The sequence below is a fragment of the Athene cunicularia genome (genome assembly GCF_003259725.1).
Source record: "Athene cunicularia isolate RWA chromosome 2 unlocalized genomic scaffold, athCun1 chr2_part1, whole genome shotgun sequence".
Lineage (NCBI taxonomy): Eukaryota > Metazoa > Chordata > Aves > Strigiformes > Strigidae > Athene > Athene cunicularia.
Genome location: NW_020799095.1, coordinates 135,423,448 through 135,438,146, shown reverse-complemented (window position 1 = coordinate 135,438,146; position 14,699 = coordinate 135,423,448).

Here is a 14,699-nt window from a genome sequence, read left to right as displayed (position 1 = left end):
AGATGAGAGCCTCTGTCCTCTGCATAATGACTCTCCTACAACCATCACTTACCACTTCAGCTTTGTGGTCCTGGGTGGCTCAGACTCAGCCACTAGAGATGCTCTGTTTGGCAGTACTCCCAGCTCCTCATCAGCTACAAGGGTGGTGAAACTATTCTGTACCTGCAAGCCATCAAGTGGGGCAGGGTGAAACAATGATGAAGCAATCCTGCCAAACTTCAGCTGCTAATCAAACACACGTGGTTGTTTTGCAAATAATAGAAGACCTTTGGTAACTGAGGGGAGGAAAAGAGAATGAAATAGACCTTAACAGTTACTCTGGCTTGGATTTTGAGCATGTTTTCTAGGACAGATGTTGCAATTAAAACTAAAGTATACAGACAGAACTGTCAGTGCATCAAATAACGGAGGGAAATGCTACCAGCAATTATCTGCCAGCTAGCTGAAAACAATAGTCTGCCAGATACATAGAACTGTCTTTCAGGTTAATGATCCATTTGCAGATCATGCTACCTCTTGATTTATGGTAAATTAAGAAAAAATTACTACAACGCATGTTACCTTGTAAGTTACAGCCAGAATGAAGCAGAGATGTGATGTCCTCTGTGATACTATGATACTGTAGATTCCCTTAGTGATTACACAACAAAGTATATCTTTTATAGAGCTCTTACAGACAGAAGTCATGGAAAATTCTAAAACTCACATGAAATAACAGAAGCTTCAGCTATTTAGATACTAGAGGATGGTTATATAGCTTTGTTCCTCTGTGAGTGTTGTACAATCCTCCATATTTACTCTTAATGAAATGACATGCTGAATTATGTTAGGTTACTGATATTGTGCTGATACAACTGCACCAGGTTTATTGCAGTAGCTCTCCTTATTTTAACAGGATATTGAAATAGATAAGAAAATCCTACTCTTAAGCAACAAGAATAGCTTTTTTAAACTCTGAGAAGACTGAGCAGATTAAGCACTGAATTGGTTCTGCATACCTTCCAATTTTGAGATAATGGTAGGAGGACATGAGCCTGATAACAATTGATTTTACAACTAAAGGCAGTGAAGACTCCAATTGCCAGGGGTAGGTGTTGTCCCAAATGCAAATAGGGTTTGGCTGAATAACTCTCCCTTTCCCTTCTGTGTAGGCAAGGTTATGTATTTGGGAAAAGAAAAAAAAGCACTCTCTTCTAGCAGCATCATCCTAACTCACAAACTTATAGTTTAGCCCCATCAAGGCTTTCCCAGTAATGGGACACAGGTTTTGAGAAGCTTGTACTGTTGTGTCCTTGGGCTTGCACTACTAGTCCTGACATCCAGGACATGGTCATGGAGATAGAGAGGTTTCAAGGGCAACTGGGGAAAGGAAAAACATCCTGTCTTCCTTGCCTGCATTGGCTTACATGTAGCTTATGCTGCAGTTTGCAGTATGTGCACTAAATGCATTCCCAAGACAGTGTAATACAACTGAAGAGTCAAAGCAGAAGACTTAAAGACAGGAGTACTTAACTGGTTTTAGAGTCATAAGGGGTTTGTACATGGATTATGGACTGTTTTGAAAACCAAGTCTGAGAAATTTTTTTAATTTTATTTTAAATCAGCTAGCAGAAAATTAATGGTTTGAGACAGTATGAATGACACCCTTCTAGTGCCAGACCTCATGATGCAGTCCCTTTGGACAGCCAAAGTTCTCACTGCTCGGTTGAGAAATGTGTATGGTAACTTATAGTATTTATTAAATGTAGTTTACACAGAAAGATTTATTGGAAAGTGAGGGTTATATGTTGAAGTAATTATCCATAAATATGAATACTACTCTACACTGCACTTGTACAGCCCCACCTCAAGTACTGAGTGCAGTACTGGGTGACTCAATATAAGAAGGACATCATACCATTAGAGTGTGTCTAGAGGAGGGCAACCAGGGTGGTGAACAACCTTGAGGGCAAGACTTAAGAGGAGAAGCTGAAGTCCCATAGTTGGTTCAGCTTGGAGAACAGAAGGCTGAGAGGTGACCTCATCACAGTCTCCAACGTCCTCAAGGAAGGCAGCAGAGAGGGAGGTGCTGATGTCCTCTCTGGTGACCAGCGATGGGATACAAGGAAATGGAATGAAGCTGCATCAGGGGAAAATCTGGTTGGACATTAAAAAAAGCTCTTCACTGAGAGAGTGGTTGGTCAATGGAACAGGCTACCCAGGGAAGTAGGCACAGCACCAAATCTGTCAGAGTTCAAGGAGTGTCAGGATGATGCTCAATCATATGATTTAATTTTAGGTAGTCCTATGAGGAGCAGGGAATTGGACTTGATGGTCCTTATGAGTCCTTACTAACTTGAACAATTCTATGATTATTTTATGATTCTATGAATATTAGATAGGAATAATAGAGCTGTCTAGGATTCAGGATAGAGAACAGTGTCTTGGTTTTTGTTTTCCTATGACCTAATAGTGTTCTATTATGACACCATGTTACAAATGCACCATCAGACCAAGAGGAGAAAGAGCTAAAGGTACTTATACTCTAGCGGGGAATGAACATTAATGTTAATTGAAACAACATATTGTTGTTATTTTTGTATTTTTTAAGACACCATAATAACTCTTTTAAACCAATTGCTCATGAAAATCATAAGAGAAGGGAATCACAGGGCTAAGAAAAGGAGGCATAATGCTCATTCTTGGAAGTTACTTTCCATCTATGGTGTACATATGCAATATTGTCCACATTGAAAAAGTTAGACACCTCCTTAAAAAGTCAGACAGTTTCTAGATGGCACAGCACTGTGCGCACAGTGACTCTGTCCTCAGGCCCCTGGAACGGACAGCCTGCCCATGAGCGTGTGATGCAACCTCTGTGCACGATCTACTGCAAACGCACTCTGCCAAATGGATAGCCTATCTGAAACATCACATGACTTCCCATTAAGAACAGGTTTATCAGACAGCTGGGGACATCAGAAAAATTTAAAAACTCAAAAATCTGCCTGAACAAGATTCCCAGGATGAAAATAAGAAAAGTTTGGGGAAAACACAGATACATGATTGCCCTCAGTCTGAAGGAATAGAGAAGAGAGTTCAGAAAATGAAAAGGGGGGAAAAAGTCTCTGAGAAGATGAGGATGTCATTACCTCAATCACAATGAAAAGAACTGCTTGATTTGCCTTATATCTTGGCATATATTTTATCTTAGTGGTGTCAGCCTTAAAAGCAACTTTAAGTATTGCCAAACAAGGCAATGGAAGTCATACAATATTACATAGCTCGTGAATTTAGCTTTACCACTTCCTTAGATGATGGCAATCTTAACATTAGTGAATGAATATAGAGGATCTTTTTTAAATTAAATAGGGTATTGAAAATCTGTTTCATTTGCCCTCTACCTCATCTATTTGGTATCAAAAATGCAGTGTGAAGAATCTCATACTTGTTTCTGCAACATGGGTGAGACTACTGAATTTGACGAGATGCTTCTGATTCTTAAACGGGTAAGAAAGAGAAAAATCATTTATTGGCATGTGTTTACTGGTACATTTTTCTTACATGGGATTGTTTGATATAAATATAGTAGCCTTTTATAAGTGAAGGTTTCAAAATCACTGTAATTGTGACCTTGACAGCGCAGACCTGTGTGACAGTTACTAGTAACTTAACATAGACTTTAGTTGTACCAGTACATTCTATTGATTTCCATATTTGAGATATGATTTCAAATTTCAATATGATGTTAATTTGCAATAACTAGGAAGATGTGGGGGTTAATTGCATATACTTGAGAGCTTTGCACATGTGTATTCAAAAGTAAAATAATATCCCTACTCTATTTCATTACTGTGTTTTAAGCTGAAATTCTCTTATTTGATCTATTTATGTATCTGGTTTTACTCTGAACAACACAGCCTCAAGTAGATTGTTAATATCATCGCATGCCACTGAAACATGAGTTTTAGGAATATAGTATGTTCAGTTCAGTGGTTAGAATCTCAATTTACCAGTGGGAAGAAGTTAGTCTAAATTATACTTCTTCCTGAATTTTGGACCTCAAGAATTATTTGAAAGATTTTATGTGACATCTTTTCCTTACAGGGAGATAAATAAAATGATCTAGCTAGACCTTTACATTATGGTTTTCTGTATTTATTTTTTTAACATGGAAAAAGACTTTCTCATTTACTAATGCCTTAAGACATAATTGTGTATTGTTTAAATTTGTCTAAAAATAGAGAGGAACAAAAATCCTCCCCTTTTCCAAGATATATAAAAAATGTACATAAAGTTTTTTATCTAATGTTAATGCCAACTGCATGTATATTTCCTGAGTAAAACTCTTCCCTTCCACTTAACTCTTTTCTAAGGGTTTTGATTTAGAGCTTAGTGCTCCATCTGTTTCCTTGGGAGATGCTAGCCAGTAGAACTCTATCATCAGAAGCACCAGAAGACGCCATTAAAAACCACTCTCAATTATTTTTAAAAAATTGATAAATCCTCTTCCACTGGCAACAACAATACAGCTAGTGGCCAACTGAACATTATCATGGTTCTTCTTTGTGTTGCATCTCCAGCAGAACTGCTCAGTTACTTATCCATTATAGAGAGGACTGGTAGTGTTTCTGTATTTGATAAAATAGCCACCTGGCTGAAGAAGTGTTTTATTCATAAGTGGTCTAGACAATAAATAGCAAAATAAGTAAAAAGGCTGGATATCTGGGAAAAAGTAACAATTCAGATTGTGTATCTGAGCAGCATTATACAAGGTGCTGCAGCTGTGGAGCTCAGCATTACTTCTCTTTTCTTTCAGATATAGCCTACAATTCACGAGTAGTATCTGAATTAATGCAGACATGTAACAAACCACATAAGGAGTTTAAAGAATCCGTTTTTGCAGAATACCAAAGAGAATTGTGTTTCTAAACTTCCTAGGTGCTACAAATCAAAACAAAATGAACTAAACTAAAGAGTATCAAACCAAATCAGACCAAACCAAACCATATTTTAAGTCCGTCAGCTCATGCTCACTTCAAAACTGAATTCTGTAAGACAGCACAAAACCCAGTAAGCTTCATTAATATTATTTGCCATACTGAAGAAGTTGTATTACCTAATCCAGTACCCAGTGACATAATGGCAATACTGTCAGCCACTTTCACTATTGCCTTTCATTGATTTACGCATCTCTCATGCAAGGTGTATTGCTGTATCTCAGTTGTTTATTACCTACTTCCCGTCAGCTAGTGCTATGTCAGACTATTCAGTCAAATGAAGAACATTTCCTCTGATGACACAGCACTAAAAATTCTGTTTCTTAAAATGATGTTCTTTAGAACTCTACATTCACTGTTTTTGCTTGGTTTTCTTTAACTTGATTAAATAATACAGGGCTATTTAATTTAATTAAAAGTACTTATTCAGGACTCATATATAATACCATTAAGACAAATGTTGAGCTGTACCTGATAAAAAAAAACAAACATGGAGATAATTTTGTCCATCAGACTGAAAAAGATACTGCAATACATATGTCCAATACCCTATGAGTATTAAAAGATGTAATGCTGTTAACAAGCAGATTTATATTAGAAGATGTGCTTAAAGAAAAGATTGCCATGAAAGGTGTGATGGTGCAACTAAGAGCTCTGTCTACTCACGTTGTTAAAGACTGGATGATTTCTGTACTAATGATTTATATACATTCACTTCTTCAGGAATAAAATCTTAAAAACTGCTTTGGAATGAGCAAAACTTTGGAGAGTCCCTGATGTTTCTTATGAAACATTTGAGATTCTATAAAAAAAATATATTTTGCCTAAAATTTTATGGTCAGCTTTGCTCTCAGTGACAGACCTTCCTGCTGAAGGAGTATTCTGCAATAGCGGGTATGCGTTTAAGGCCACATTATGGCTCAACATGTGGAACCAGATCAGATTAGGGAACTCAGATAATCTATGCAATACCAAAATATTTACAGATATTATCCAAATAACAGGATAATAAGTCAGGAAAAATCATTCTAAATAAAATTGTTAAATAGTTCTTTGTCTCTAACCTACGTTATGTATGCACGTATCAGCCTCTGAAAAAAAATTCATACAGACTTTAGCAGGCTGAGGTTTTCATTAGGAACTAACAATTACTTGTATTCTCAATGGCTACTAGTTGTTGGAATGTTAAAGTATTGTACAGTTAACTGAAATTTAACAATTTTATGAGATTCAATAGGTCATAAATTTCATAAATAATTTTAGTAATAGTTATAATATTCTCTTTTGCTAGGTATTTACACTCAAGAGCAATTGAAAGTATTAAATAGCAAATAATTGTAGAATTCTTTGTACTTACACTTTCTTTCACCAAATGGCCAGTATTTTAAAGCATTCACTTCAGCAGTAACATTTTCATTAAGAATATCTTATTTTCTGAAGAATAATAAAAGGACTGTTGGGAGAGTAACAACCTGTTTGCTGAAAATATAAGCCTCTTACGACTATCAGATATTTTTTTACTGTTACAATTTTTTCTTTTACTGTTTTTTTTAAAAACAGAACAAAGATGTGATTTGCCATGTGTAGAAAATGCTGCTGAATGAAACACTGAATCTAAAAACCCCATAGAAAATACAGAATTATCTGATGGATATCCTATGAGTGGCCAGTGTTGGCAATTACAGATTTTCTGAGCCAAAAATTATATTTAGACTATTGTGTTTAGCAGATCTCAAATTATTCACCTATTTATATTTTACTTTATAGACCATCCTGTGTCAATGATCTCCTCCATTTCATTTCTACTGTGTTTTGCCCTGGTGACTATATTAAACCCATCAAAATGAAACATGAATTCTCATTTCATAAAGGCTATTCAAAGATAATGAAAAATTTGTCACACAGTTCAGGAAGAGCAGAATCAGAAAAAAATCTATAAGATGGATACTTTTTGATCCACTGGAAAACAAACATAAAAAAAAAAAATAAAAAAATTAGAAATAACAGTATTGGTAAAAAGATGACAAAATAGATTTTATTCTTGATGAGATTCCAACTGAACCAAACTACAGAGAGGAGGAAAGGGTCACAGATTTGGGCCTTTTAAGCTCAAAAAATAAGAATGAAAAGAAATTACAATGGAAAACACCCTCGTACCTGACAAGGAAAACTTAAAAATAACAAATTAATGTCATACAGACTTTCAACATCCATTCTACTCCTTTAAAGAAATATAACTGATAATTTAAAGTTTTAGTAGTATTCACATCTATATTATTGATATTTAAAGGTGGTTTATATATTTCATCATATTAAATTGTTCCTTATAGAAGTATGTATTAACACATTATAGAAAGGACTGTGATTTTTCTCATCATTTAAGAAGGATAACTTAAATCTTTCTTTAAAATTCACAGCATAAGCTTTATTATAAACATAATTCAATAATTTTTTTCTTCAATAAGGTTTGGTTTTTTTTTTTCTATCTGAAACCTTCTTGATAATAAATATATAGAAACATAACTGCTATAGGATATCACAGTTCACCTGAACCTGAAATTCACTTTTAGTGGGACTTGCTACTGTGTAGCAGATATCATGTAAGGATGAGTACACTTTGTAGAGGAGAATAGGAAGGAAAACACAGTTTGGTTCTTGGAAATGACATATTGTTCATGCTTTTGTCTCAGTGAGGTGGTGCAGAACATTTTAATTAACTCTATCATGGAAAAGGAGAATTACATATTTTATATGTTTGTAAGGTTCTAATTAGTTCTTTGAATGTCAACAATCAAAAAATGTTAATTTACATTTCCACATATTGCTGTACTGTATTTGTGGAAAGATCCTTAGAGAGGGCAAAATTACACTTTCATAAACATTTAAACAAAAGGTATGAGTTGTTATGGGTGCACCTCTAGATCCAATAATGTTTCTCCTCATCTGATTACTAAAAGTATCCTTCACACTAGCACACAAAGTAAACTAACCTTTGCATATGTAATGTAGAGATATAGGCACTGGTGTACAGCCGCTGCATAAGAAGGGAGAAAAATATGAATCACTCAATGAGGATATGTACTTTCTAAAATTAGGGTAAAATTAGGACATTCTGAACTCAACCTTCCTTATAGATTATTATTTAGCTTTTGTTGGTTTTCTCTAAAGTAGTGCTAGTTCCAAATACTATAAGTATTACTGTGCAAGAAATCAAATAGGATTGTGGCTATATGAGCACAAATAACACTGGACTCCTTATGTGCTTTCAGCTTTCCATTTAGGACCCAAATCCTGAACTATAACAAGGAAGCAAGTGGTACATCTGCACGTATCAATTGTGTGGGCTGTCACCATTTCCCAGAGTTTACTGAATTACTCTATTATCTGATGCTGATGTTTTTGTTAAAGACCTGGTTTAGATTGGAGAAATTACTGTATCTTATTTAATTTCTTCAGAGATTGGAATCTGCTCAAAACAATGGAAAGGTATTCCATTCTTAGACGTTCTTTAATGTAATGTAATGTTCATGAATACCAGGAAGCCAAAGTAATGTACATTAGTAGGGAGCATGAGAAACAAAACATAAGAAACCTACATATTCTTCTTTTGGATAAATGATTGATTCAGAGCACATTACAGCCATTGGAAGTCTTTCACTGCATACATTATGCTTTAGATCCATCTACAGAGAAATAAAAAATACTATGTAGGAAGCTTTGTTACTTGCAAAGTCCAAATAAAATCTATATTTCAATTTTCTGCAGATATTCAATGGAGGTAGAGCAAGCGCAAGTCTACAGGGTACTTTACAATGTTTATCTTCTAGACTTTTTTTATACTACACTGCCTTATAATTTTTGTTTGAAATTATGTTTATAATTATTAGTATTCCTTGTGGCCAGCATCACAATAATGTAAGCATTCATGAAATAATGGACAACCCTACCAGAGAAGAATCACAGAAACAGAGAATCGTCTAGATTGGAAAAAACTTTGAAGATCATCCAGTCCAACCATTAACCTAACACTGACCATTCTCAACTAGAGCGTACCCCTATGTGCTATGTCAATGCCATTCTTAAACACCTCCAGGGATGAGGATTCCACCACCTCCCTGGGCAGCACATTCCAATGCCTAACAACCCGTTCTGGAAAGAAACACTTCCTAATATCCAGTCTAAACCTTCCCTGGTGTCATTGTGAGGCCATTACCTCTTGTCCTATTGCTTGTTACTTGGTTAAAGAGACTCATCCCCAGCTCTCTGCAACCTCCTTTCAGGCAGCTGTAGAGGGCGATGAGGTCTCCCCTCAGCCTCCTCTTCTCCAGACTAAACACCCCCAGTTCCCTCAGCCGCTCCCCGTACCACCTGTGCTCCAGACCCTGCACCAGCTCCGTTGCCCTTCTCTGGACACGCTCGAGTCATTCAATGTCCTTTTTGTAGTGAGGGGCCCAAAACTGAACACAGGAATCGAGGGGCGGCCTCACCAGTGCCGAGTACAGGGCTCAGATCCCTTCCCTGTCCCTGCTGGCCACGCTATTGCTGACACAAGCCAGGATGCCATTGGCCTTCTTGGCCCCCTGGGCACACTGCTGGCTCCTGTTCAGCCGGCTGTCAATCAGCACCCCCAGGTCCCTCTCTGACTGGCAGCTCTCCAGCCACTCCTCCCCAAGCCTGTAGCGCTTCTGGGGGTTGTTGTGGCCCAAGCGCAGCCCCTGGCATTTGGCCTCAGTGAAACTCCTCCAGTTGGGCTCAGCCCATGGCTCCATTCACAAAGAGGAGATCCTGCAGGGAATCTTTGGTCCTTTCACTCACCAGCGGTGTCAGGAAGTTATCTCCCACACATTCCAGGAATCTCGGGGACTGATCCCACTCTGCTGTGCTGTATTTCACGCAGATGTCTCGGAAGTTAAAATCTCCCACAAGAACAAGGGCAAGCAATTGTGAGATTTCTCCTAAGTGCCTATAGAATCTTTCATCCACCTCTTTGTCCTGGTTGGGTGGCCTATAATAGACTTTCACTATGACATCTGCCCTGTTGGCCTTCCCCCTGATTCTAACACAAAGACACTCCACACTTTCTTCACTATTCTTGTGCTCAAAGCAATCATAACAGTCCCTAACACACATCACCATCCCATCGCCTCTCCTTCCTTGTCCATCCCTTCTAAAGAGCTTGTAGCCATCAACTGGCACATTCCAGTCATGGGAGACATCCCACCGTGTTTCTGTGATAGCCACTTTCTTCATGGCTTCAAGCTCCTCCTGTCTGTTACCCATGTTGCGTGCATGGGTACTGATGCACTCCAGAGGGGCTGATGTCCCCAGCACCTTTTTGCATTTAGAGGTCCTAGGTCCTGGCCTTTCACAGGTTTTACCATAGTTACTGATCCATCCATATCCCTTGCATCTTTGTTGTGCTAGAAGTTTGGTACAGTGTAGGATCACTACTGCATTTATTTGGCCCATTTTAAGTAAATTTATTTAGCATGGAATGCCTTCCAATCAAATTAAGAAAAAGAGAAACCAGGAGCAGCACAGTTTCTAGAGTACAATAATTTGACTTACTAATAACAATAAAATAAAACTACAGATTATGTTTAAGGCAGTACATTTGCCCTTACTCCATTTCATAGGATATTTGTGCTGATATCTGTACTACCCTTACTTGCAGTGAGAAATAATTTAATATATTATGGCTTAATCTTTTCCAACATACCAAAAGAGACAGCAATATGGTCCTAAGACTATCTCTTTTATACTGTGATCCCTGTAGCAATATGCAGTGATAAATCCTCTGTTATTTTAAGTCATCACAAGTCCACTTAAGATAATTAGTGAAACTGATGTGACAGGATTATTAGATTGATTTTAAAAGCATTTAACTTGCCACAACAGTAGGCATGTAGCTTGCTTGTCATTTCAATTTTGGAGACCCTTGAAATAATGCAATTTGATGTCATTACTATTGCATCATAAAGGTGTGATTCTATACTGGGTTTGATTTTTTTTTTTTAATTATTTTTCCTTTCTGCAGAAATTTGATTTCCTGACCAGATTTCAGCATTTAAAACAAGTTGCCAGTGTGTTATATTAATGAACAAGTAATTAATTAAATCAGTAAAATCTGATCCTTTTCCTCAGAAATAGTAATGTATACTGGTATTGTTCACAATCCTATATCAATTTCACATATTACAGGAACAGATATGATTTGTAAATCAAGTACAAATTGTCATTATAAGACATCTATGATGCATCAGCAACATAGTGGGAATTATTAGTTTAGTGACATAGAGGACTAAACTGTAAACTATTTTTTCTTGGACATTATTTTCACTGTCTTTGACAAATAATCTGAATCTTAACTAAATGGAATAGAATATACATATTTGTTTTTTCCCATCAATACTGCCAGCAGTAGCCTTATATGGCTGTTCAATACATTACATCACTGAGACTTTGCTTTGTAGAATATTTGCAGATATTCCCTTTTCATGTCAGTGTCAAGAGAGCTGATACAGGCAGCACAGAGGCAAACCCATCTGAGCTGCTGAATTATGGCAAGATACTGCTGCTCAGATAGAGAACCTGGTTGTGAAAGTATGTCACGTAGATGTTCATGTCCCCAAGAGCCAGGCCACTAAGAACAGTGAAAAATATACCTTTTGCTAGTACTTCATCAGGGGTAATAAATGGATTATATATTAGATTCAGTAACAGTCCAGAAAGTCATTGTGTCTGTATTATTCATTCTTCCTGTGAAAATCAAAACTGGTATAGTCCATGAAACAGTGTCACTAGGTCATCTCTTGATTAATGAAACTTCATCAGTTACATTAATGAATAGGAAATTCCTTCCTCTACCAAATGCATCAAAGAGTTTCACGTTTACTGGCTTATGACTGCTACAGCACCAAGAACATTCTTTCACTACAAAAATGTACACAATAGCATGATTATGCATTGTATCTCCTTGGCATATTTATTAATATCTCATCCTGCACAAAGCCATAGTAATAACATATTTTTATCAGCTCTGACCAAATTAGCTTTTGCCTAGGAATAAAAGCACAAAATTGGCTATTCACAAGAATAAGGTTTTGTCTTATTATTCTGAGAGATAGGCAACTGCTAGTGACTTGGGACTTTGTTGATATCCTTGATATAATTTGAAGACATCCAACTGCAGTACACTTTGACTTTGAAGACAAATTGAGGAAGCAAACACAGGATTAATTTTGACTTAATAACAACTCTTTACTAATGTGCCATTTAATGCATTTCTGAAAAGCGCATTAATATCAAAGACAACAAATAGTGATAACTACTGATATAATTATCTGTGATATCAGCTTGATCTAGGTAACAACTTGATTTAGAGTCAACTCTCTTTTCAAAGACACTTTATGAGATCTATCTAATCTTAATTTCCTACCTTTAAAGTTATCTATTAGCTAATACAGGCATCTCACTATTACAGAACATTTTACATTTTAAAAAATCAAATAATTTTGGTTTAAAATTGTCATTTTCAGAATTATTATTAATGTTATTATTTTGGAAGGAAGCAGTAAATTTGAGCAAATTGCTTCTAGAAATTACTCATATTCACACATTTTCCAGTCACAAAGTTGCTATTATTTCTAATACTCTTGATTAATTCTAGGAATACCTTTGCAGAAATGTTTTGTATTGAGAATGGCACAAAGCTCTACATGGGCTTCCAAAAATAGATTTCTGTAGTTTTACAGAATAGTTCACTGTAGATATTTGAGGCAGATTTCCTAACAAATTTCCTAACATGGTCTCAAATATTTCTATCTAAAAGAGGAGAATAAATAAATTTACCTTCAGCAAAACTACGTTTTTAAATAAACACCACAACGTTTACTCATAATAGTATACAGAATTTTGACATAATAGTATTGTCAAAATTTGATGACTTCTGGAATTTGAAAGTCCTTCACTGACATGTGAAAGATTTCCAAGCCATTCTAACACAGCTTAATTTTATTGTAAGTGACAAAGCTTATGCCATCTCCACTGTTAATTAACAGCCCACCTTGAGTTCATCTGCTTTGCTCAGCTTAGATAAAGGGAAACCACTCACCTAATTCACCAAATGCCTGCAGGCTTGTTGAGAGAGTGACATGCCCTGCTCTGACACAAACACCATGATACGCCTGATTTCTTGGACGCTGGAGCCATTCAGCTGCCAGCTGCTGACAAATCATGCAGACTTGACTTGACAACAATAATGATATTGTGTTATCCATCATCTCTTAAACAAAGCAATTACAACTTCTCTGAACTGATTATTCACTTCCGTGCAGCTTCAAATATTTAAAATTTCCATCCTAATGTCACTGTCTCCTGGCAGATTTTTCCTTGGCAAAAGACACACATTAACTGTATTGTGTTGAATGTTCATGTTGTTCAGTATATATTGTATGTAGACCCTATTGTACACAGTGTGATTTGTCACGGTGTGTCACAAAAGGAACAGATAGTTTATGAGACAAAACAATCTAGATCTGTTAGTACTGAGTCCTTGATAGAAGGTTAAGCGTAAAGATTTTAGCAACTAAGAATGCTAATGCAATTCAGAAATTATCATTTAATATTTCAAGATTGTTTTGTGGTAATTGTGGCCTATACCTGAATAAAATGGAGCCTAGAACAATTTCTGTCAATAAGAAGTTTTATAATATATTTTGGGGAAGAAAAAAATATACAAAAAAGAAAGTAGTCATGTTGAATGTCTTTTTTCCATCGTGAAAACAAAACTAAGTTTGCTCTTGTAAAATCCACAGGATAGATTTGATTGCAAGACAGCACAGAAAAAGTTCAACTGGTTTAAATTACTATTCTGGGTACTGGAAGCACTCTTCAGTGGTCCAGTAATAAGAAGAAGGCAAATGAGCACAGTGAATCAGGCAAAGTAACCTATCCTGTGTTCCAAGCTTCTCAAGGGCCTCTTGTTCCTGGTCCAGATAGACTCAGCTCAGGGGTTGACAGCCTCCATACAAATTGCAGGGCACCCAACAGGTATGGTTTCCTTACTTACTATTCACAGATCTGACTCAGTGTAATCACTAGATCCCCAGGACTCTGGGATGTAGAATGATAATAACCCTTCGACAAGAGCCCCTATTTTGTAATACTGTCAGGAATCCCCTTTCCTTGTATCTTGGTTATGCAGTTTCTGTCTGAGACTACCAGTGTTTGTACAAAATTAAGGATAATAGAGAATGAGGACCAGAAAACATTTTTTGCTGCATTTGTTTATTTGACGTGTTGATTTGGCTCCTTGGTATCTGTATAATTATAAAAATAGAGACTATAGAGAGTTTGAGGAGAAAAGGTTTTCTGTAAATTACTGTTGATAGGCAGTAACTAAACTATCCTTTTGGTCTGATTTGAATATAATTCAACGGTAGACTTAGTCATGCTGAATATGAACAGCGACTTCATTCACAGTATGAACATCTGAATCACTCCCTTATTCTTACAGGCATTGTTGCAAGTGAGCTGGCATTAACAAACACAATACTGGTAAAAATGCAGTCATTCAAATTCTGATTATATGTGTGAGATTTATTGCACCAATTAGCAAATCTATATTTAGCAAACAAAATCTGCCATCTAACAACTATAGTGGCTTGACCTTGACTAGACGCCAGATGCCCACACAGCCACTCTATCACTTCCCTCCTC